This window comes from Canis lupus, chromosome 20 (genome assembly GCF_011100685.1).
Source record: "Canis lupus familiaris isolate Mischka breed German Shepherd chromosome 20, alternate assembly UU_Cfam_GSD_1.0, whole genome shotgun sequence".
NCBI classification, from domain to species: domain Eukaryota; kingdom Metazoa; phylum Chordata; class Mammalia; order Carnivora; family Canidae; genus Canis; species Canis lupus.
This window is the reverse complement of record NC_049241.1, coordinates 33565721-33589117: the sequence shown is the minus strand read 5'-3', so window position 1 is coordinate 33589117 and position 23397 is coordinate 33565721. Positions and strand designations below refer to the sequence as shown.

General features: G+C 45.6%; 1 protein-coding gene across 1 annotated transcript in view; it reads right to left on the bottom strand.

The window, feature by feature from the left end:
• Nucleotides 1-19582, bottom strand: part of ARHGEF3 (Rho guanine nucleotide exchange factor 3) — a 304371-nt gene extending 284789 nt beyond the window's left edge. The window contains exon 1 of the mRNA XM_038566117.1: nucleotides 19540-19582. The gene's annotated coding sequence lies outside the window, so the exon portion shown is untranslated. The remainder of the gene's footprint in view (nucleotides 1-19539) is intronic.
• Between the last annotated feature and the right edge of the window lie 3815 nt (nucleotides 19583-23397).

The following is a 23397-nucleotide window of genomic DNA, read 5'->3' as shown; positions in this document are numbered from 1 at the left end:
AGCATGCGTGCGCGCGCGCGCACACACACACACACACACACACATACACCCTGCCCCCTTGGTGATACCTCAAGCTGAGGACTCTCAGTTCTTCCTCCAATCCTGGGTGGAATGATGCAGACCTTTACATCTCTGCTCATGATTTTGCAGCTCTTATACCAGCTGTAATTTTACTTGCATTCATGTGACAATTTGGTTAATATCTGTTTCCTGAATCAGACTGTCTGTTGACTCCAGAAGGGCAGTCTGAGCCTGTCTTGGCCACCAAGACCTCCCCAGCACCTAGCACATGGCCTGGCCCAACATAAGAGCTCAATATTATATATTTTCACTTTTTAAAAGATGTTTTTTAATTTTTAAAAGATTTTATTTGAGAGAGAGAGTAAGCACAAGTGGGTGGAGGTGCAGAGGGAGAAGGAGACTCCCTACTGAGCAGGGAGCCCAATGTGGGGCTTGATCCTGGGACCCTGGGATCATGACTTGAGCTGAAGCCAGATGCTTAACCAACTGGGCCACCCAGGCATGCCTATTTTAACTTTTTTCTGAATGACACAGTTTAAATACACAGAAGTAGAAAGAAATGTGCCCATCATACATCTTCAATGATCAACTCATTCCTAATCTTCTTTCCTCTACACCTCTCCCAATGAAGTAAGCCCTAGCCATCATACCACTCAGTGCACGTGTGGACAAATGAATGAATGCTTCCTAGGCGAAGACCGAGGAGGGGCCGCCAAAATGAGTCAGTTTTGCCAGCAAATTCTCAACCCTGATAAAAATTTCAGGAGCCAAGATTGAAACTATTGACTAAAGTGAATTTCTTTTTGCTCATATTTATTGGTCTTTCACTTTTCAGGGCTGTTCATCACCACATGCATCAAAAAGTGACTGTAAAACAAGGAAGGTTACATATTTCCCATAATCTCTTTCACATAAAAATCTTTTTTTTTTTTTTATGGCTGAATGTTTATTTTATTTTATTTTATTTATTTATTTTTTTTTTTATTGGTGTTCAATTTACTAACATACAGAATAACACCCAGTGCCCGTCACCCATTCACTCCCACCCCCCGCCCTCCTCCACATAAAAATCTTAAAAGAGCAAATTTCTTTCCATAAAGCAAGGCATCATGTCTTTTACCCACAGAACAAACAACTCCTTGGAAATGAGTACTATGGTTTTCTCCCTCTTGGGGTAATCCATGTTATGCCTTTTTTATCTATCATAACATTTAGGGTAACTTGTTTCCAATGAGTCTGGTCTTTTTGAAGTGTCAATGCAGTTTTACAAACTCTGAACACAAATGTCAGGATTGTGATAGTCCCAGTCTAGCTCAGTGAGCAGCACTCAGTACTCAGGGAGTGATGTCATCCACTTTTCTAGGGCCCAAAAGTACCCATAAGAATGACCTGAAATGCTAGGATGCAATCATATTTAATGTCCTTTTTGTTGTAAAATATATTATCTGTATTCCCTAACTTCTTTCATAAGCACAAGGGAAAGTGATGAAAATTCTCTCTCTAAACCTATGACCTAGAGATAGCTCATACTTTGGAGTCTAACCTTTCGTGCACATGTATATGTATGCACAAGTGTGCATTTGTGTATACTGGCATGGATGCAAGTCCAGTCTCCCAAATCTCTGCCCTTTGCAGCCTGACAGGGGTAACCTTAGGCAAGCTGCTTCACCTCATTAGCCCATGGTCTCTTCTGTAAAGCCAACTAGCTGATGGGATGAGACAGAGACGCAAAGGAGACAAAGTGTGCAGGGCCCTGAGCTGCGAGAGTACACACCCAGGGCTCCATCCGTATAGCTGCTGTGATTTGTGTTTCCCAAAAGGAGTTGCAAAAGAGCGCTGGACAACTTCAGCTTCTGCTGGGGAGCCTTTGCCATGGTCTGCACAGGAAGTGGGCACACCTGCATCCACTCCCACAGAGGGGAGCCGAATCAGGGAGTTGGGGGGGTGGCTATACCTGGAGGAAGCTCAGGGCAGCGGTGGCCTCTGAGTCACAGCCCAGCCCCTCCCTGCCACATCCCTTTGTTCTCTGGGGATTGAGCTGTGACTCACAAGGGCTCCAGTCTGGCCTGGGCCCATGTGACCCAGGGACCTGACTGACCTGCCCACGGTCACGAGGAACACTCCATCTGCACATGCAGGCTGGGTGACCTGCTCCTGCCCTGCCAGGTTCTAGCCTGCTGCAGCAGATCTCAGAGGAACCCTTGGGGCTCTTGTGGGTACTTTACCCACCCCAAACGCACACCATCTCTTTTTTTTTTTTTTTTTTTTTTGTCTCTGCCTGGTTTGTCATTTTTTCTGTGTGCTCCATTTTGATTTAACTTTAACCTGTGAAGAAAAAGCCCAGGAGAGACTCACTGTGATACTCATACCCATTTCACATCCTCTAACTCCTCTGACACTTTTTTGTTGTTATAGGAAAATATATGTAACATAAAATTTACCATTTTAACCATGTTTAAGTGTACAATTCGGTGGCATTAAGTGCATTCACAATATTGTACACCCATCACCACTGTCTGTCTCCAAAACTTTTTCATCTTCACAAACAGAAGCTCTGCACCCACTAAACAATAATTCCACATTCTCCCCTCCCCTGGCCCTGGTAACTTTTGGTCTATTTTCTGTTTCCAAGAATCTGTCATTCGAGAAATCTCGTGTAAGTGGAATCATACAGTATCCGCTCTTTTGTGTCTGGCTTATTTCACTCAGCACGTTTTCAGGATTCTTCCCTGTGGAAGCAGGTGTCTGAACATCCTCCCTTTCTATGGCTAGTAATGCTCCATTGTATGTAATTACCACATTTTGTCTACCCATTCCTCTGCCAACAGATACTTGGGTGGTTTCCACTTTTTAGCTACTGTGAATAACGCTGCTATGAATATGGGTGTGCAGGTATGTGTTTGAGTCCTTCTCTCCAAACCATTCCCTGAGATGATTTTCATCCTTATTTTACAGATAAGGAAACTGAGGTTACTCCTGTCAGATGGCGGGGCCAGCATCTGAACCCAGACAGATGACATTTTTACATTGTTTCTCCAGTCATGACAAAGACATGGAGCTGCTCTGCCCACATGCATTTTCTGCCCCAAGCAATGCCTTACTTAGGTCTGTAACATCTTTCCTTGTTCTGGCCTAAGATCAACTGAAAAAGGGAATGAGGGAGATGTTCCACTGGTTGGATTCGTCTAGACCCCCTCCTTGCAGTGAGAAATCCAACTCCATCTAGATTGGTGTAAAGGGGGGTTTTTTGGAAGGATACTGGAAGAGCTCAATCAAGTGACTTGATCCAGAGATGATGTACCCAACCAACCCTTTCCACATGATGTCACCACACCAACTCTGGGGCCCTGCCTTACTGCTCTGGACCCTGATGCATCTGAGTATCTTCTCTGTCACTTCTGAGCAACTTAGGATGAGCTGGAGAAGCCCATGGCCTGGCCTGGCTGGTCCTATATGCAGCTCTAAACCGGTCACCACAGTCAGGGGGTGGAGACCATGATGGGCCCAGCCTGGGTACCCCCCAGGCTTGAGAGAATGGGGACTCCTTCCAGAGGAAAGGGAGGGAAGAGAGGAAAATGCCCAACACGATGCTCACTGTGGTGTAATCTACCATAGAGACAGATTGGAAGCTGCCCCATAGTACTGAACAAAACAAGGTTAAATAAATGAAGTTGCTACATCCACTTAGTGAAGCATTATGTAGCTATTTAACAAGTAATAGTCACGAAGATTATCTAGCAACTTAAAAAAAAGAAAAGAAGAAAAAGTTTGTACAGGAATGCCTGGTGGGAAAAGACAAGAGATACAGATATACACATACCTACCTATATGAACAGGTAAGAAAAAATACGGGCAAGAGTTGTATCATAATGGAAGAATCATAAATGACTTTGTATCTCTATTTCCCCAATCTTCATTTATTGATTCAACAAATACTTACTGAGTGTCTACTTGGTGCCAGGTGAGGTGCTAGGCATATGGCAGGAAAGAAAACAGAAGAGAAAACCCTGTGCTTATGGAATTTACATTCCACTGAGGAAATCAGACAAAAAACAAGATGAATAAGCAGAATATCCTCTATGCTGGATAGTAACAGGAGTTAGGAAACAAAAATAAACCAATGAAGGGAGAGAGGGATATTGGGGAGGGTGGTAGTAGTTTAGATACGACAGTTAGGGAAGATGATATCTGAGTAAAGCCTGAAGGAAGTGAAGGGCCAAATTCTGTCAACATCAGGAAAAGAGAAATCCCAGGCAGAGGCAGCAGGAAGCACAAAGATCCCGGGGTGTCCAATTAGAGGAGAACATTGAGGCTAGTGTGACTCAGTTGGAGTTGGGGTAATGAGGGGAAGAGCAAACTAAGGAAGGAGTAATAGGAGAAACATGGCCAGATTGTGGGGGTCCTGTAGGCCACTGTGAGGACATTAGCTTCTGCTCTAAGATGGGACCCCTTTGAGGGTTTTGAGCAAAGGAATGGTAATCTACCCACCGCTTTAGGAGGATCCCTCTGTGAACTAAGAACAAGATGGAAGGAGGTAAGGACAGAGGTTGGGAGACCAGCAAAGAGATCGCCACAGTCACTCAGGTGAGAGTGAACTGTAGCTTGGACAATGGGTAAACAGGGGCCACATTCTGGGTTTATTTTAAAAGTATGCACAGTGTGATTTTCTGATAAGAGTGAGGATAAAAGACACAAGAGTCAAAGATGACACCCCAGGCTTCAGGTCTGAACAATCAGAATGATGGAGTTGCTGTTAACTGGCAGGTGGTTAAAAGACCAAAGTAAGGTACCCTGGAAATCAGATAAAGATAGAGCTTTAAAGAAAATGGTGTCGGGATCCCTGGGTGGCGCAGCAGTTTGGCGCCTGCCTTTGGCCCAGGGCGCAATCCTGGAGACCCGGGATCGAATCCCACATCGGGCTCCCGGTGCATGGAGCCTGCTTCTCCTTCTGCCTGTGTCTCTGCCTCTCTCTCTCTCTCTCTCTCTCTCTGTGACTATCATAAATAAATAAAATTAAAAAAAAAAAAAAGAAAATGGTGTCAAACACAATTGGTTGCCAGGTTGGGTGGGCGTGGGGCCAGATAATAAGCCATTGGGATGAGCAACATGGCAGAACTGGGCAAGAGATGTTCATGAGGGGAACCCAAACCTGGTGGGAATCATGGGTTCCCAGGAGGACAGGGCAGCAATATTATTCCACTAGCCAAAAGGTGGGAACAACCCAACAGCCTTCAACGGATGAATGGATAAACAAAATGTGGTATATACATACCATGGAACATGACTCAGCCTTAAAAAGAAAAGGAATAATGACACGTACGACAACATAAATGAACCTTGAAGACATACAGAGAGAAATAAGCCAGCCATATACACATAAAAGACAAATATTTCTGTTGATGCCACTTATATAAGGCACCTAAAGTCAATAAAGTCACAGAGAAAGAGGAGAGTGGTGGTTACCAGGGGCTGGGAGCGGGGGTGGGTAGAAATGGAGAATTGATGGGAACAGTTTCCATCAAGCAAGACAAAAAAGTTGTTGCATAACAATATGAATATGCTTAATGCTACTGAACTGGACACCTAAAAATGGTCAAGATGGTAAGTTTTATGTTATATGTATTTTATTACAATTTTTTTTAACAAGTGAGAGGGGAAGGGAAGCAAAGAAATAGAATCAGCAAGCCCAAACAATTCTTTCAAGAAGTTTTGCTCTAAACTGAAGAGAAATGGTGGCATAACTGGAGGAAGAAATAGAGTGAACAGAGGATTTTGGTTGTGGGGTTTCTTTTTTAAGTTGGGAGAAATAACAGTATGTTTGTTTGCTGATACGACTGATTCAGCAGGCAGTGTTCTCAAATGCTTAAATTACTTTCAAACCAAAAGCTATATTTTGGGGTGATGAAAATGTTTTGGAATTAGAGAACTGTAATGGCTGCACAACCTTACAAATATACTAAAAACTACTAAGTCACACACTTGAAAAGAATCAACTTTATGGTATGTGAATTATACCTTCATAAAAATAAGAGAAAATGAAAAAATAATGAATTTAATATTGTCTGGATACCACGTTCTCATAGACAGCGTGAGTTCCCACCCAAACAGCCCCAGAGAGTTCCCGTGGCCAGCAATCCACAGGTCACTTGGTAGCTTGTGGTGCAGGAGAGGGGAGCAAAGTCTTCCAAGTTTAGGCTGAGATACAAATGCTACATCAGCACACACAGCCGGACAGAGAAATCCACTGAACCAACACCCGCTGGCTGCACATAAATGGCTCTATTTACTTAGAGCCATGAACTCTCAGGTCTCTGGTCTAAAAGAGAAATGTTAAGAAAAATCCATTCAACTCAAAGCAAGAAAATCTGCACCTGCCACCCCCTCCCATCTGCCACCCCATGCTGGGCTTCTCTAACTGCACGGGAACCAGGGACGGGCTTATTTGGCAATCATCATGGGAGAGGGAGTTGTTTCTGAAACACCCTTCTATTTGTAACAATATCACACTCAAGCTTCCCACTGCCTTTTTCCTTTCTTCTGAACAACTTCAAACAGTATCTTACTCTGTTATACTTCATTTTATGTGTCAACTTGTCTAGATCATAGTGCCCAGATATTTGATCAAATGTTATTCCAGAAGTTTTGTGAAGATTCAAGTTTGTTTGTTTGTTTGTTTTAGATGACATTAACGTTTAAATCAGTAGACTCTGAGTAAAACAAATTGCTCTTCATAATTTGGGTGGGCTTGGTCTAATCAGTTGAAGGCCTTCGTAGAACAATGACTAACCTCCCCTAGCAAGAAGCAATTCTGTCAGCAGGCCGCCTTTGGACTTGAACTGCCTTTCCTGGGTCTCTAGCCTGCCAGCCTGCTCTGCAGATTGCAAACTTGCCAAGTCTCCACAATCACATAGAGGAATCGCCACTTCCTTAAAATAAATATGTATCTCCCTCTCCCTCTCTTGCTCTGTATATGTGATAATATATACATATACATATCATGAGCGAGAGGAAGAGCATACATGCTGTTGGATAATATATATATTCTATACCATAGATCATCATACATTATATACTTCATATGTATGTACACATTATATATCACTATAAATTATATATTACAATATGTATTATATATTTTTATATATTAGACATCCTGTTGAATTTGTTGGTTTTGTTTCTCCGGAGATACTGGACTAATACACCTCCAAAACAACTTACTTTCCATCGGAAATTATTCCTTATTATCTATACTTGCATGAAATTGCAAGTCATCAGATGATTAAGGAGATAAAAAAAAAAAACCTACATGGGGTGCCTGGGTGGTATAGTTGGTTGAGTGTCTGACTCTTGGTTTCAGCTCAGGTCATGATCTCAGGTTTGTGGGAGCAAGCCCCACGGCAGACTCTGTGCTCAGTGTGGAGTCAGCTTGGGACTCTCTCTCCTCTTCCTTGGAGATGTATATATATATACTCTTGGGTGGCTCAGCAGTTCAGCATCTGCTTTTAGTCAGGACGTGATCCCAGGATCGAGTCCCACATCGGGCTCCCTACATGGAGCTTGCTTTTCCCTCTGCCTGTGTCTCTGTCTCTCTCTCTCTCTGTGTGTGTGTGTGTGTGTGTGTGTGTGTGTGTCTCATGAATAAATAAATAAAATCTTTAAAAAAAGGAAATATACATATATATCTTACATATATTGACTAAATGAATAAATCCTTTTTAAAAATTAGAACCCCCCCCCAAAAAAATTAGAAACCCACAAAATACAGCAACCTAGGAAGAATAGTATCTATGTATTGATCAAAGCCATCATAATGGGGATGCCTGGGTGGCTCAGCGGTTAAAGTGTCTGCCTTCGGCTCAGGGTGTGATCCTGGGGTCCCACGATCGAATGTCACATCGGGCTTCCTGCATGGAGCCTGCTTCTCCCTCTACCTGGTCTCTGCCTCTCTCTCTATGTGTCTCTCATGAATAAATAAATAAAATTTACTTAAAAAACTATCATAATGGATGTACATGTTTTTAAATGCAACTTTAAGTTAAATAAGTGGTATTAATTTTATATCTATTTTGTATCTATCTTTTCAATATATAACAACTCATTAGGATATTAAGAGTCACCTGGTTGGCTTAGTTGGTAGAGTGTGTGACTCTAGATATCAAGAGTCTATTAAAGTAAACTCCACATCCAGTGTGGGGCTTGAAGTCATGACCCTATTCACTCACAGTGTGACCCTGGGCAAGTTATCTCTCTATGCCTTTGTTTCTTCATCCATAAACGGGTATCATAATATCCCTTCCATGAGGTTTTTATGAGGATTAAATGAAATAGTACATGTAAAACACACAGCAAACCGTCTAGCACAGTGGTTTTCAAACAGTAGGTTTTGCCCTATGCATGAAATAACTCTAGTGGGTCTCACAGCCATCATTTTTTTGAAAAGTATAAATTTGTTAATTTTGAAAAGAATGATCAGAGGATGCGAAACATACATTAGGTAAGTACTGTCTCACCAAACTGTTGTTTCAGATACGCATATGCTGGCATGCACGTGTGTGCTCACACACACACACACACACCAGGTTGTAGTCTAGATTGATGTCTTACAACAGATCACAGTCAAACACAGGTAGGAAAGGCCAGACTCCACCACATAATAAGTGCTCAGAAGAATTTGGTAGCATCATCATTATTATCTCATTCAAAAAGATAATATAACTTTCTTTATTAGTGTAATAAAACAGAATTGCTCACCCCGGTATCAGTCCTGCCACTCATTTACTGCAGTGCTGTTTAAGAGTCACTCTAGCTCCTAAAGTCATTTGCCAATTCTCTCTCCTCAAAGGCCCCGGCGGTCATTTAAATATTTTCTGACTCACAATGCTGGCCAAAGATTAGTGAGGCTCTGCCCAGCCCAGGACGTATGAAATAGGAGTGATCTGTTGAGAAAACCACTTGAGTTTGCAAGACTGCACAGGGCTTTTGTAAAATTAAAGCCATGCTGGAGAGAAACAGTTCCCCACACCCCCACATCCCCCCTTTGAGAGATGTGTCATAGAAAGAGGTTACACAAGGGCAGCTAGGCTGCATCTTCTGAGACTGGAACTTCAGCTCTGTAACATGTTTCCTTATTCTGGACTTGGGTTATATCATTGTGTTTTTCCCCTAACTTTCCATGTGCACATGCATGCACACACTCCCCTCACTAAAGAATGGAAATAAAATCCTTATGAACTGCTTGATCTAACAGATTGGGTAAAGGGAACCTGCTAAACCAAAGGAACTTGGGTTTTGAAGATCTCAAAATAACTTGTGTTGCACAAAAATTTTTCCCCTCCAGAAACAAACTAGAAACTCTGCGCAAATTAACACTTTAATTGCTTTTTTTGAGACAACGGTGATAAACAACTCCAATCTCTCATACACAGTAGCACCATTTTGTTTAAAATGGAGCCCCTCACCCCTGCTAAGAGCACGCTGAGGTAGAATGGATTTACATTTCCCAATGTAGTTCCTTGGGTTGTTCCCTCAGTTTGGAAAACCAGATTCCTATTGACACACACATAGGTGCTTCACTTGTTATTTCTTCTTCTGTAAGAAAATAGTTGTGACTTGTGACAAACCATGACATTTGGAATTCAGAAGTGCAGGTAGAGGTGTAAACTAATCTTCTAATATAGGATAGTATCCCTTTCTTATTTTTATCCCATTCTTCAAACCATGATGCCACTTTGATGGGAGGTGGTAAAAATTGCTTTAGCAGCAGAACCCTTTCCTTAAATGAAATCCTACCCATTTGCCCAATAGATGAAACAAGTTAAAAACATGGCCTCACTCCAATACCTTCCACCACTCCCTGGTGCTTCCAGGGTTGGGGTGGGGGGCAGTTCTCACCATGATTCTCAAGTACGAAGGCAGGGGAGTATGGGAGGATCTTTAGAGATCTCCAACATGCCCTCAGATAAAGGAAAGCCAGGTCTGCCATATGCTCGCTCAGTCAGTGCCAGATGCACTCCCATTTCACACATTCAGGAGTTAAGTGTTTCATCCAAGGTCTCTAGACTTAGATCAGACACTACAATATACTTGTCACTTTCTTCAACAAGGAAAAGAGACACTGGTATCCCCAGGTTTTTGTCTTTGCAACCTGAAGGGTAGAACACTGAGTGTCAGCCCATCAATGGACAAGTGATGCATTGCATCAGGATCTGTACTTAATGTCGTTAAGCTAGCAAAACTCCCCACCAACCTCCCAATTCAACACAGTCCCTATTAAAATCTCAGCTACCTTTTTTGTAAAAATTGACAAGCTGATCCCAAAATTCATATGGGATCCAGAATAGCCAAAACAATTATGAAAAGGGACAAAGTTAGAAGACTCACACTTCTCAAAAAAAAAAAAAAAAAAAAGACTCACACTTCTCAATTTAAAAACTTATTACAAAGCTACAGTAATTAAGACAGTGGTATGGCATAAAGATAGACATATAGACCAATGCACTAGAATTAAGAGGGCAGAAATAAACATGCACATTTATGGCTAATTCATTTTCTAAAAGGTCATCAAGAGATTTCAACAGGAAGAATAGTTTTTTCAACAAATGGTGCTGGGGCGGTAGGATATCCACATGCAAAAGAAAGAAGTTGTACCTCTACCTTACATCACATAAAAAAATTAACCACAAATGGATCAAAGGCCTAAATCTAAGGGCTAAAAACTATAAATGTCTTAGAAGAAAATTGGGGCATAAATATTCATGACCTTGATTAGGCAAACATTTCTTTTAAGTATGACACCAAAAGTACAGGCAATTTAAGAAAAATGAATAAACTGAACTGCATCACACTTAAAATTCTAGGCTTCAAAGAATACAACCAAAAAAATGAAAAGGCAACCCACAAATTAGGAGAAAATATTTGAAAATTATGTATCTGATAAAGGACTAACTTTAGAATATATTAAGAACCCTTACAAATCAATAATAAAGACAATCCAAGTTTTAAAAATTGGCAAAAGATTTGAAAAGACATTTCTCCAAAGAAAATATACAAATGGCCAATAAGCACATGAAAAGATATTCAAACAATACAATGCTAAAGAACAAAGTTGGAGGACTGCCACTACCAGACTTTAAGACTTATTATGAAACTATAATAATTAAGATAGTGTGATATTAGTAAATAATAGACAAACAAATCAATGGAAAAAAACAGAGAGCCCAGAAATGGACTCTCATATACACTGTCAACTGATCTCTGACAAAAGAGCAAAGGCAAAACAATGGAGCAAAGATAATCTCTTCAACAAATGGTGCTGGAAAAACTGAATATCCACATGCAAAACAATGAATCTAAACACAGACCTTACACCCTTCACAAAAATTAACTCAAAATGGATCAGAGACCTAAATGTAAATTGCAAAACTATAAAACTCCTAGAAGATAACATAGGGAAAAACCTAGATAACCTTAGGTATGGTGATGCCTTTTTAGCTATAATACCAAAAAAACACAATCCATGAAAAAAATAATTTATAAACTGGACTTGACTAAAATTTAAAAGTTCTGCTCTGCAATAGATAATTTCAAGAGAATTACAAGACAAACCACAGACTAGAAAAAAATATTTGCAGAAGACACGTTTGATAAAGAACTGTTATCCAAAACATACAAAGAGCTCTTAAAACTCAACAATAAGAAAACAAACAACTTGAATTGGAAGTGGGCCAAAGACCTTAACAGACACCTCACCAGAGAAGACAGATGACAAGGAAACATATGAAAAGATGCTCCACATCATATGTCATCAGGAAAATGCAAATTAAGGCAATAAGATACCACCCCACCCCTATTAGATCGGCCAAAATCCAAAACACTGACAATACCAAATGCTAGCAAAGGATGTAAAATAACAGAAATTCTCTCATTTGTTGCTGGTGGGAATGCAAAATAGTACAGCTACTTCGGAAGACAGTTTGGCGGGTTTCTTACAAAACCAAACATACTCTCACCACACAATCCATCAATCACACCCCTTGGTATTTACCCTGAGTTGCTGAAAATTTCTGTCCACACAAAATCCTTCACAAGGGTGTTTATAGCAGTTTTATTCATAATTGACAAAACTTAGAAGCAACCAAAATATTCTTTAGTAGGTGAATGGATAAACTGTGGTCCATGCAGACAATGAAATACTACTCAGCACTAAAAAGGAATGAGCTCTCAGGCTATGAAAAAATACAGAGGAACTTGAAATGTATGTCACTAAGTGAAAGAAACCAATTGCTACCTACTGTATGATCCCAACTCTATAACATTCCAGAAAAGGCAAAACCATGGAGATAGTAAAAAGATCAGTGGTTGCAGGGGGCAGAAGGATTCTTAGGACAGTGAAAATATTCTGTAGGATATTATAATTGTATGTATAATTATCATTATACATTTGTTCAAACCCACTGAAGGCACAACACCAAGAGTGAACCCTTAGGTAAAAAAATATGGACCTCAGACGAACACGTTGTGCCCGTGTAGGTTCATCTGGTCAGTGATGCTAATATTGGGGAAGGCTGTGCATGTGTGAGAACAGAAGTATAAAGGAAATCTCTGTACTTTCCTCTCAATTTTATTATTAAAAGGAAAACCAAAACTAAAACTGCACTTCAAAAAAATTTAAAAAAAAGATATTGAACACCACTAGCCATAGGGAAATGAAAATCAAAACCATGATGAGACAACACTTCACATGCACTAGGATGGCAATTTTTTTTTTAGATTTTTTAAATTTATTTATTCATGAGAGACAGAGAGAGACAGAGACACAGGCAGAGGGAGAAGCAGGCTCCATGCAGGGAGCTTGATGCGGGATTCGATCCCAGGATCTGGGATCACGCCCTGAGCCTAAGGCAGACGCTCAACCGCTGAGCCATCCAGGCATCCCGGCAATTATTTTTTTTAAAAAGGATGTAGACTAAAAGTGTTGGTAAGGATGTGGAGTCATTGAAACTCTCAAACATGACTTGTGGGATTGCAAAGTGGTACTGCCACTTTGGAACACAGTGTGGTAGTTCTTCAAAATGTTAAACATAGAGTCACCATATGACCTGCAATATCACTGCAGGTATATACCTGAGAGAACTGAAAATACAGGTCCACACAAACCTGTACACCACTCCTCCCTTAGGGGAAGAGAGGTTGTAAAAAGAGGGGAGATGTATACAGAGAAAGCACTCTTGGAGGAAAAATTCATTGGAGAACAATGCGTATAAAATGAGCCCATAAGGGGTGGCTCAGTTGGTTGGGTGTCTGACTCTTGGTTTTGGTCCAGTCATGATCTCAGTCATGAGATCGAGCCATATATCAGGCTCCATACTCAGTGCAGAGTCTGTTGGAGAGTCTCTCCCTCTCCCTCTCCCTCCCCTCTGCTCACAAGTGTTCTTTCTCTCTCTCAAATAAATAAACAAAACCTTTTTAAATTTTTTTTAAAATGAGCTCATCACGTTGGTTTTTTAAAGATATCACAGGTACACACACCTGCACATGAAAACATAAGAGAAATATACAATCAGCTGATCATAAATGTTCTCTCTGGAAGCAAGCCAGGGATGAGGCAGGTGGAACTTCATTTTTTACTCCACAATTTCTGATTTGTTTGCATTCATGTACATGAAGAATATAGCCAGGGTTTCTTGTGCAAAGGAGCATTTCCTTTTCTAGTCAAAAGGGAAGGAAAGAGTGAAGAGCCCCTGGAAGTAGGCAGTGTGCGAGGTTCTACAAATTGACAAGAGTGAAAAGCATTCCAAGGAGTAGAACAGCAGGTGCAAAACTGTGAAGGGGAAAAGCCTCTGGGGTATTTGGAGGGCCACTGGGTTCAGCTCCGCTGGAGGGTCTAGCAGATGACCTAGGCCTGGGTGTGGAGAAGATGAACCAGAACAGTCCACTGAAGTAGCCACGTTCTGAGGGCCATGGGTACATGGAGGCCACCACTGTAGTGGAGGAGGCCTGGGAGACGATGGGACAGGAGGGTGGGCCATGGTGAGCAGAGAGTCTCATGCCATTTCACACCTAGCACATGTCTCACCATAAACTTACCCTTGACTCTACTAACCAGATTTGGCTCCTAATACAATAGTCTCCAAAAACCATAGCACCCACCCCTGGAGAAGCTTCCAAACCTGAATGAAGAACTCCCAGTGTGTTTGAGCAAACCTTTCTGAGCACAGCACAGTGACAGAGTGACCTGTGTCCATTTTAGGTCACCAGATAATGACCACAGCCAGCCCTACCTGCCCAGGAGCTGTTGATGGGGATACTCACTCTGCTCATCAATCTCCACAGCAAACTCATGAGGTACAGCCAAGCACCATCCCCATGTACAGATACGGAAACTGAGGTTAGGAGAGGTCAAGCACTTTGCTCAAGGTCACTCCACTAGTAACTTATGCTGGAGCTAGACTGGAACCCCAACCACCACTTCTAACACCTCCAGACACATCAGTTTGCCTTAAAGTCAGCTCGTGTACTGGGTGACCACCCCAGCTTCCAGGATAAGACTAAGCTCAGAATTGAAGATGAATTCAGAGCCTGGGGTTCTATCAGCAGGAGCAGCAAATCCCAACACACAGAGTTATCACATGCTGGCTGGAAATGGAGGTGGATTGTTGGGACAAATAACAGAGTTGAGCCATTAAATAACTAGCTTGTTCTTTAGCTAGATGAGCCAGGCAAGGTGCCAAGCTGCCTACTTGTCCTTCATCTCTGGCCGATGTCCCCAGCCTCTCTTTTCAGAGTATTCGGTTTTGACTTGGGCCACATGTCCAGCTCTGCCCTGACTTGAGGTTCCACCTTGGAAAAGTCAGGAGACACCTGGGGAAAGAAAGCTATGGTCTCTTCCTGCCTTGTCATTCCGTGGCCACCAGAGATCCTGGAGCATCCACTTGACACCTCAACAAATCCTCACCATGCCAGGGACTGAGAAGTTGGTGGGGGGCGCCTCTGCCCTCTCAGAGATGACATTCTGCAGGGGCTGTACACCAAAGCAAGGCCTGCCAGAGCTATTTAAAAGCACCCAATTCTCTTCACATCATTGAATCAATCCTCTGGAAAGATCCCCCTCACTTCCACCTCCCCCGATACAATTGAACAGAGTTCCAGAAAGACACAGTTGGCAAGTTATTCATCACATCCCACCTCACTTTTCTTGGTCAGGAAGATGGGGTTACTAAGAGGGTCTGTGTCAAAGGACAGTTCTAGATGATATATGAGGATGTCAGTGCAGAGCCCAGTAGCACAAGGCACAGCCATTCCGATCGACTGGCATTTACTGAGGACTTCTATGTCAGTTCCTTTTCCACACAATACTCCAAAATGTGGGCACACACACGTGTGCTTGCACACACACTGCTATAACCAGTGAGAATCTGGCATCAGGGCACCCCGGGGGCTCAGTGGTTAAGCATCTGCCTTTTTGGCTCAGGGGTCCTGGGGTCCTGGGATCGAGCTCCCCGCAGGGAGCCTACTCCTCCCTCTGCCTATGTCTCTGCCTCTGTGTCTCTCGCAAATAAATAAAATCTTTCAAAAAAAAAATCTGGCATCATTTGAGAGCTAGTAACTCTTTATCTGGACCTTTGCACATGCTGTTCCCTCTTCCTACCATCCCCCCAATAGAAGTCACTTGTAGCCACCCCTTTCTTTCCTTAGATGTCACTTTTTCCAAGAAGCCTCCCTGTCATGCCTCCTTTATGCTTTGTTAAAAAGCATCAAATAATCAACCAATAAACCACTCAATGGAGAGAACTGAAAGCATGCACCTCCTGGTTCATGATCCTATACATTTTCATCACTTCATTTTTTTCCATCAAAGCTTTGCTAAGAAACTACTTTCCCTCTAAGTGGTTCCCACCAGGTGATGAGGTGTTTGGAATCAAATGACATAAAAGAGGAGGAGGTCCATGGCCAGAGTGGTGAGGCGAAGCAAGTCTTACTATGTGTAAGGTTATACTTCCAGCAGTGCCCCCAAGGCTCATACTCACTGCCCAGCTGGCAGTTTCAGGAAACACTGAAACACTGAAACATCACTGCAGGTCCCTCTGGAAAGGAAGGCACAAACCTTCTGGTCAACCATGAGAGCACATGGAGCCGAGATCTTAGTCCAGGCACCTGCTAGGATCTGCGGAGGAGGTGAGGGAGGTTCCTCACTTCCCTTCCCCCTTCCCCAGTGAGACAGACTGTGTCCTGGGCTCTAGAGCTGGCTGGCCAAACCAAGAACTCAACCACCACCTTGGGGTCCACGTGCATGCAACTGTCTTCTCTTAGATATCCGCAATCCCTCATTCATCTAGGTTTCTGCTCTGGATCCCCTTACCCAGTTTCATCTCTTTCTTACGTTGACCACATTCCCTGATATCACATTATAGGTCTAGCTGTCGATTGTCCATCTCTGCCACTGGGATGTAAATACCACAAGGGAGGAACACTGTTGGTCTTCATGATGGTTCTGTGGCCAGTGTCAGACCCCTCCCTCCATAAATGATTCTTGAATAAGTGGAGTAAGTGAGCTAAGCAGCTAAGGCACGTGTAGAAATATGACTCCAAATAACTATAGTCTTCCTCAGTCTTTTTTTTTAAAGAAAAAATGTACCCGTTTTCATAACTGAATAAATGATGTACACTAAAGTGAAGAAGAAAGCAAAGCTTACTTCCAAACCTCTCCACAACAGACCCTACTCCACCCACCACACTGGTGATCTCCCACACAGCAATGTGAATGGACTCAATTAATTAGAATCATATATAAAAGCATTTCATTTTCACTCAAGTTTCAACCTGTTCAACCTTTGCGAAGTGATATGATTCAGAAAATATTTGTACAAACCATTCAGATAATGTAACCAAAGATTAATTTTTTTATATATATCTAGGGTCAGGGCACCTGGCTAGCTGAGTTGTGAGTTGTGAGTTTAAGCCCCATGTTGGGTGTAGAGCTTACTGAAGAAGAAAAAAATGTTCTTCAGCCTCACCACACTTCACTCAGTGGATGCTCATTCATTCTGTCACGAAGGGACATTTATTGAGCATCTGCTGTATGCAGGGGGTCAGGGGTCAGAGTTCAGTGGTAAAGAGGGCAACACCCCTACCATCTTGAACTACATTCTCCTGGGTGGATGCAGTTAATAAACCCATAAATAGATACATGAGTATGACCATTTCAGGTAAGCTCCATGAATAAAATACAATGGGAGAATGTAGCAGGTACTGATAGGGGGACAGAATGGTCAGGAGAATCTTCTCTACAGAGGAGACATCCAAGCTAAAGGGAAAGATAGAGCCAAGCCTGAGATGAAGTGGAAGAAAAGTGTGCTCAGCAGAAGGAAGAGCATGTGCAAAGACTCTGAGGAGTCTCCTGACAACCTGAGCTCAAATTTCCATGAACTGCATCCCATCCTAATGGCCCCACCACGGCCAACAGTTCCTACTTCGTCAGCTTGCCTTCTCCTTTCCCTGACTTCTTTATCAGATTTTCTCAAGTTAAGGCAGACTTGAATTTTCCACTGGGAGGTGTGCCCTGAGCAAGGGCACAAAGCAACATGTGTACACCTCCACCTCTGGGAGACAGAGGTAATGCTGACACCCTGATGCCGTAAGCACTTGGGCCTGCTCCTGTACAAAGGGTAAGAATTCCCCACCAGCAGGTCAGAGCCCCCTTTGGTGCAGGGGCGGGGCGGGGGGGCAGGCCCTTTGCAGACTATGATGAAAAGGGAACTCTGTGGAAAAATATGCACCTGTGCCCTGAGGATCTCATGTCAATTTTGGGAAATCCCTGGAGTGACAGGTTCAGAACTCCTGCCTGTGGTATTAACACCAAAAGAAAGAAGCTAAGCTGGTGCAGGCTTCACTGGTGGAGGGGACAGTCTCCTGGAGGTTAGTGAATAGAGGAGAACAGACAAGATTAAGTCCTTGGCCCCTCACTACACTCCCACACTCACAGAGATTAGATGATGTCAGCCTATTGGGGTGGGGGTGGAGCCCAAGATCTGAAGGAATTCAAGTGGAACCTCATCCATTCCCCCTCACAGAGGCAAATATCCAGTCCCACCCTAGAGCTTCCAGGGAAGGTTAGAGACCCCATTTCCCAGCAGCGTCCTTGACAAAGGTCATCTCTAATCTGACATTCTGAGACACGTTTTGCAAAAGGCTGCTCAACTATAGGAAACTAACTGCAAAGCCCAAGTGTTCCAGTGCTGAAGGGGACACCACTGTGTGAATAACTCCGGTTCTTAGCAAAAGATGGAGCAAGAACCTGCCCACTCCCCTCACCGGGGAGCTGGGCACATGGATGCCATGTTAGACAGATGACAGCCATAATAATAGCAAGAACAACTAACATAAGTAGAACTTACCCTATATCGGGCACAATTTTAAGAACTTTAACCTTACACAACCCTGAATTTGTACTTTTATCACCCCCCCTCTTACAAATGAGAAAACTGAGGCATAGATGGGTGAAGTAACTTGCCTGAGACCATACAGCTAAGACAAATTTTATAGAAAAGCCCCCTTCTTCCACACCCCAACCGAGAAAGAAGGCACATTACACCCCGTGTTGCGCATGAAATGCTTTAAAATAAGTTCCTGCCGGTGGTGCATCCAGGACAACTACTATTTGGCAGCTCTCACATCTCTGCCCCGTGCTGGAAGCAAGCCTGGTTCCAGCATTAAACGGAGAAAGGCTCCTCTAGGAACAAGTCGCTCTGTCTCGGCGACATCCAAGTCCAGGATGAAGCTGCCAGTGCAAGCACAGCTCTTCGCTACGGCAGAGCCCAAAGCAGCCCGTTTCCACCCGGCTCGGCCCAAATTCCACATTCAGAAAATGCTCCCCGGTCTCCTGGCTATGAGGCCCCGAGATTCACCCTAAACCCCTGGGGTCCGCCTCCCGCGCCTCTCTCTCAGGATCCCTCTGGCCGCGTAATTTAAAAGATGCAGCCGCCAGCACGAGGGCCCCGGGCGGGCCCGCAACGCGCCCCAAGCCCGGTTCCCCGAAGCGGGGTGACCCGCAGCTCCGCGAGCCACGACGAGCAGCGCCCGACGCTGACCTGTGGGCGCCCCGCAAGGCTGGGGATGAGTCCGAGGGAGAGGACAGGTGGCGCCTCCCTCCCCGGAAGTGGCTCCGAGAACTTTCGCTTAAGAGCTCCGGGACCAAAGTCAGGAGCTCCGGCGCGAGCGGCGGTTCGGGTTCGGGTTCGGGTTCGGGTTCGGGGAGGCGGCGGCACCGCCCACCTGCGCCGCGCGGGCCCCAAGTGCGCTCCGAGCGCCGGGCGCGGGGGCGCAGCAGAGCCCGCTGCGGGCACCGGGACGGGCCACGGCGACCCGGAGGCGGGGGCGGGGGTCTCCGGGCGGGGGCTGAGGGCCAGGGGGAGGCCAGCCCCCCGAGAGCGGCCCCCAGCCGTCGGGCCGGCGCGCCGCGAGCTGGGGAGGGTCCGCTGGAGGGGCGGGGTCCCCGGCCGGCCCCCCTCACTCACCTCGGCGCGGCGCGGCTCGGCTCGGCCCGCGGGGCTGGAGGGCGCACGGCTGCGGCGGCCGCGGCGGCTGCGGGGGCGGCTCCCCGGGCGGGGCGGGGCCGGGCCGGCCGGGGGCGGGGGCGGGGGCGGGGAGGCCGGCGGCCACGTGGGCGGGAGGCGGCCACTGCTGCAGGGCGCTCCCCTCCGCGCCGCGCCGGGGTCCCTGGGAGGACGCGGGAGAGGACCCGGCCCGGGCCCCCCGCTACCTCATCCCGACTCTGGAGGGCGAGTGTACCGGTCGGGGGGAGGGTGTGCAGCCCGGCCCCTGCGCTCCCCGCCGCTCCCCGCCCCCCCCCCCCCACCACCACCACGGGACGGGCTCGCGGACGAGGACCGGAGCAGGAAGGGCCTGGCCTCGCGGGGGCTGCCCTGGCCGGGGATGGCTGGAGCCTGGGCGTGGGGCCCCCACCCCCCTGGGCCCCCCCACCCCCACCCCGCCCTAAGCCGACCTGCAGCGCGTCGGGTCGCGCCCGGACTGTGGGGGTGAAAGGGAGGACGAGACGCAAGCTGCGCCAGTCCCCGCGCCCCCAGGAAGTCCTCAAGAATCGCAGGTTTGGGGGATCCCTGGGTGGCTCCGCAGTTTAGCGCCTGACACTGGCCCAAGGGTATGGTCCTGGAGTCCCGGGATCGAGCCCCGCGTCGGGCTCCCTGAGGGAGCCTGCTTCTCCCTCTGCCTGAGTCTCTGCGCTCTCTCTCTCTCATGAATAAATAAATAAAATCTTTAAAAAAAAGAGAGAGAGAGAGAGAGAGAGAATCACAGGTTTGTGAGCCTACGCAGAGCCGCCTCCAGTGGCCTAGGTCATCGTGCGGAAATAAATTGGGGATCCAATTATTTCCCCCAATAAATTTGGGGATCCAAATACAACTATTTCCTATGTTCATTCATTCAACAGATAAACGCCTCTGGTCCTCGGGACCCCATACAATCAGAAATAAAGAATGCCCTACACTGTATGGCTCTTATGAAAATACAAACCGTGATGGTAAAAATCGGAAATTCACCAGCGGTTGCTTTCAGTGGTGCGTTTTATTTTTTATTTTTTTTAAGATTTTATTTATTTATTTTAGAGTGGGGGAGAAGCAGATTTCCCGCTGAGCAGGGAGCCCGACCCCAGGTTCCATCCCAGGACCCTGAGGTTGTGATCTGAGTCAAAAGGCAGATGCTTAACTGAATGAGCCACCCAGGTGCCCCTGGGTGGATCTATTTTAACATTATATTTAACAGCCTTGTGAGGTGTAGGAATTGTGCAGGCCTGCTTCCCAGATGAAGAAACTGAAGCCTGAAAGAGTGAAGCCAGCCCCAAGGTCAGAGGAAAGAGGAACAGCCCAAGAATCAAGGCTCCTGCCAGGCTGACCCTCCAGCAAGTGGCAAGAGCAGCCTGTGAGTAGAACTCCTCAGTCTCTAACCACCCCCTCATTCACAGCAAGAGGGGGCTGCTCAGGCCTCCTTGGGAGGCACCTGTCCTGACAGCAGCCTCTGAGAGGCAGACCTCCCAGCCTAGGCTCCCATGACCAGCAGGAGGTGTTCAGGACTGATCTGACATGGCTGAGACTCTTCCTTGGAATGCCTGTGTCTTGTTGCAGGCACAGACCTCCTGGTTCTGGGAGGCCTCTTCTTGGCCTGCATCCTGACTTTTCGGCCAGAAACTAAGCATCTTCAGCAAACCAACTTTCATTTCAACAGCTGCAACTTCATTCCACTACAACTTGAAGGGGACTCCTTGACCCCAAACCTAGTGCCTCGTGACCCACCCATTTCTTGTTCAAGGAACACATACTCTCGGCAGTACTCCATTTCCGACAGCAAAACCTATATATCCAGACCCCTAGTCCTAAGCCTTTTCCCCAAAACCTCTTTTGTTGTTCTCTCCCTTACCCTTACCTCCTCCACACTATAAAAGATCCCTATTACTACCAGCTATGTTTATTAAGGAATAATAAAGGACTTCCATTCCCCCACTGCCCCAGAGCTTAGCGGGAGCTTCAGACCCAAAGTCAATACCTGGTGTTCTACCCAGGCAGCCTTGTCAAGATAAAAGTTTTATTTCCATCAGATTCCATTTAATAATGATTTGAGCATCTGCTACATGCCACACACTGTGCTGGGCTCTGGGGAACAGTAGTGAATCTCGGTAAGACACACTGACCCTGACCCCATGGAGCTCACAGCTCAGACCCCTCACCGGGCAGTTAGGGAGTAGAGAGAGACACACCTGGGGAAGCACTGGCCCCACTTCAGGCCTAGAAAGACTTCCGGTGGGAAGTGGGCCTCTGCTGAGCCCTGACGAGGTGGGGTAACCAGGAAGGCAGTGGGAGAGAACAGGAAATACGGAAGCCTAGAAGTGGGAGAGCACAGGGCACAGTTCTGGGAGTCTGTGGAGAGGAACAGTTCCAGAAGAACACAGCTAGGGAGGCCTTGATGGCCAGGGTAAGACACAAGACCTTGACCGTTGAAAGGTTCAGGCAGAGGTGATGGGATCCCACCGCTGCTGTGACTGAGGTAGGAAAGTCTCTTATACACAGTAAAGACAATGTGCATTATTCTTATTACTAAAGGTAAACTTTTTGACTTCCTGTTTTATAATTCAGGGTTTGCAGAAATCAGAACAGATCTGCAAGTGGGATAGGAAGACTAAAACAAATCAGTTTAATCCCACAAGGGTTTATATGCACCAGCCATCCCCTCCCACCCAAGCCATTCTTGGCCCTGTGGAGGGAGCTGGGGAAAGAGGGAGCTTGGCTCTTGGCCTCATTATAGGAGTCTTTGGAGGGGGAACAGATATACCCAATGGGAGCCCTTTGGTGTGGTAGCGGAGTGGGGAAGGAATGGCAAGAAACGTGGGTTTCTATCGACCAAGTTTGGAAACTGGCAGAGGGGCCAGAAGATATTGATGATGCGCATTTTTCTCCTTGAAATAATTCAGGGGGGCCTGTTCTTGAGTTCGGCCTCATCTCCTCTAACTCTGTGAGACAGGCTGGAATGGGGCCAGAGCAGTCACCTCACTAATCAGTAACTGGGAATGCAGGGTGTCCGCAAGAGGTCCCCACCTGCTCACTGGAAGAGCAAATGATGTGGGAGGGCTGAGGATAGGCAACTGAGCACTGGCAGGAAAGTGGAGGGCCCAGGCCAGGCACTGGGCAGCACAGCTGTGGAAAGGACCTCGTGTGAAGGCACCACGGAGACAAGGGCAAGGATGAGACACCTCCTAGTGCCTACCCAGTATCATCAGCACTGTCAGGCATGATCATACATTTAAAACACTCTGACGATAGAATAGCGCTCATCACCAAATGATGTAGAGGGGCGCCGGCTGGCTCAGTCAGCAGAGCAAGTGACTCTGATCTCAGGGTGGTGAATTTGAGTCCCACACTGGGCATAGAGATTACTAAAAATAAATAAATATTTTTAAAACCGTAGAAAATACTGACAGGCTTTAAAAAGAGCATAACACTCATTCACAAGCATACCACCTAGCAGTAACCACTGTTGTTTGGTGTCCTTTCTTTTTCCCCTAACCTACCGTGAGTCTTTTTCCCTTTGTCATAAAACAATCTGCAACACAACTTTTAAGGGCCACTTGTACGAAGGCGCCTTCTTACAATCAGTCTGACTGGTACTTTGCTCCTCATTTCTCAGTATCCAGGACAAATAATGCTTGGCAATGAAAACCTGCACACAATAAACTTTGGCACACATTTCTGGTTATTTCCTAAAGATAAACCTGGAACAGGGGTTATGGGGAAAGGTGTTCAACTCTTCTGCCCGCAGCACCTTACAGGCATACAGATGCCTCCTCCCTTTTGGTGAGAGGGAGGGGGTGGAGCA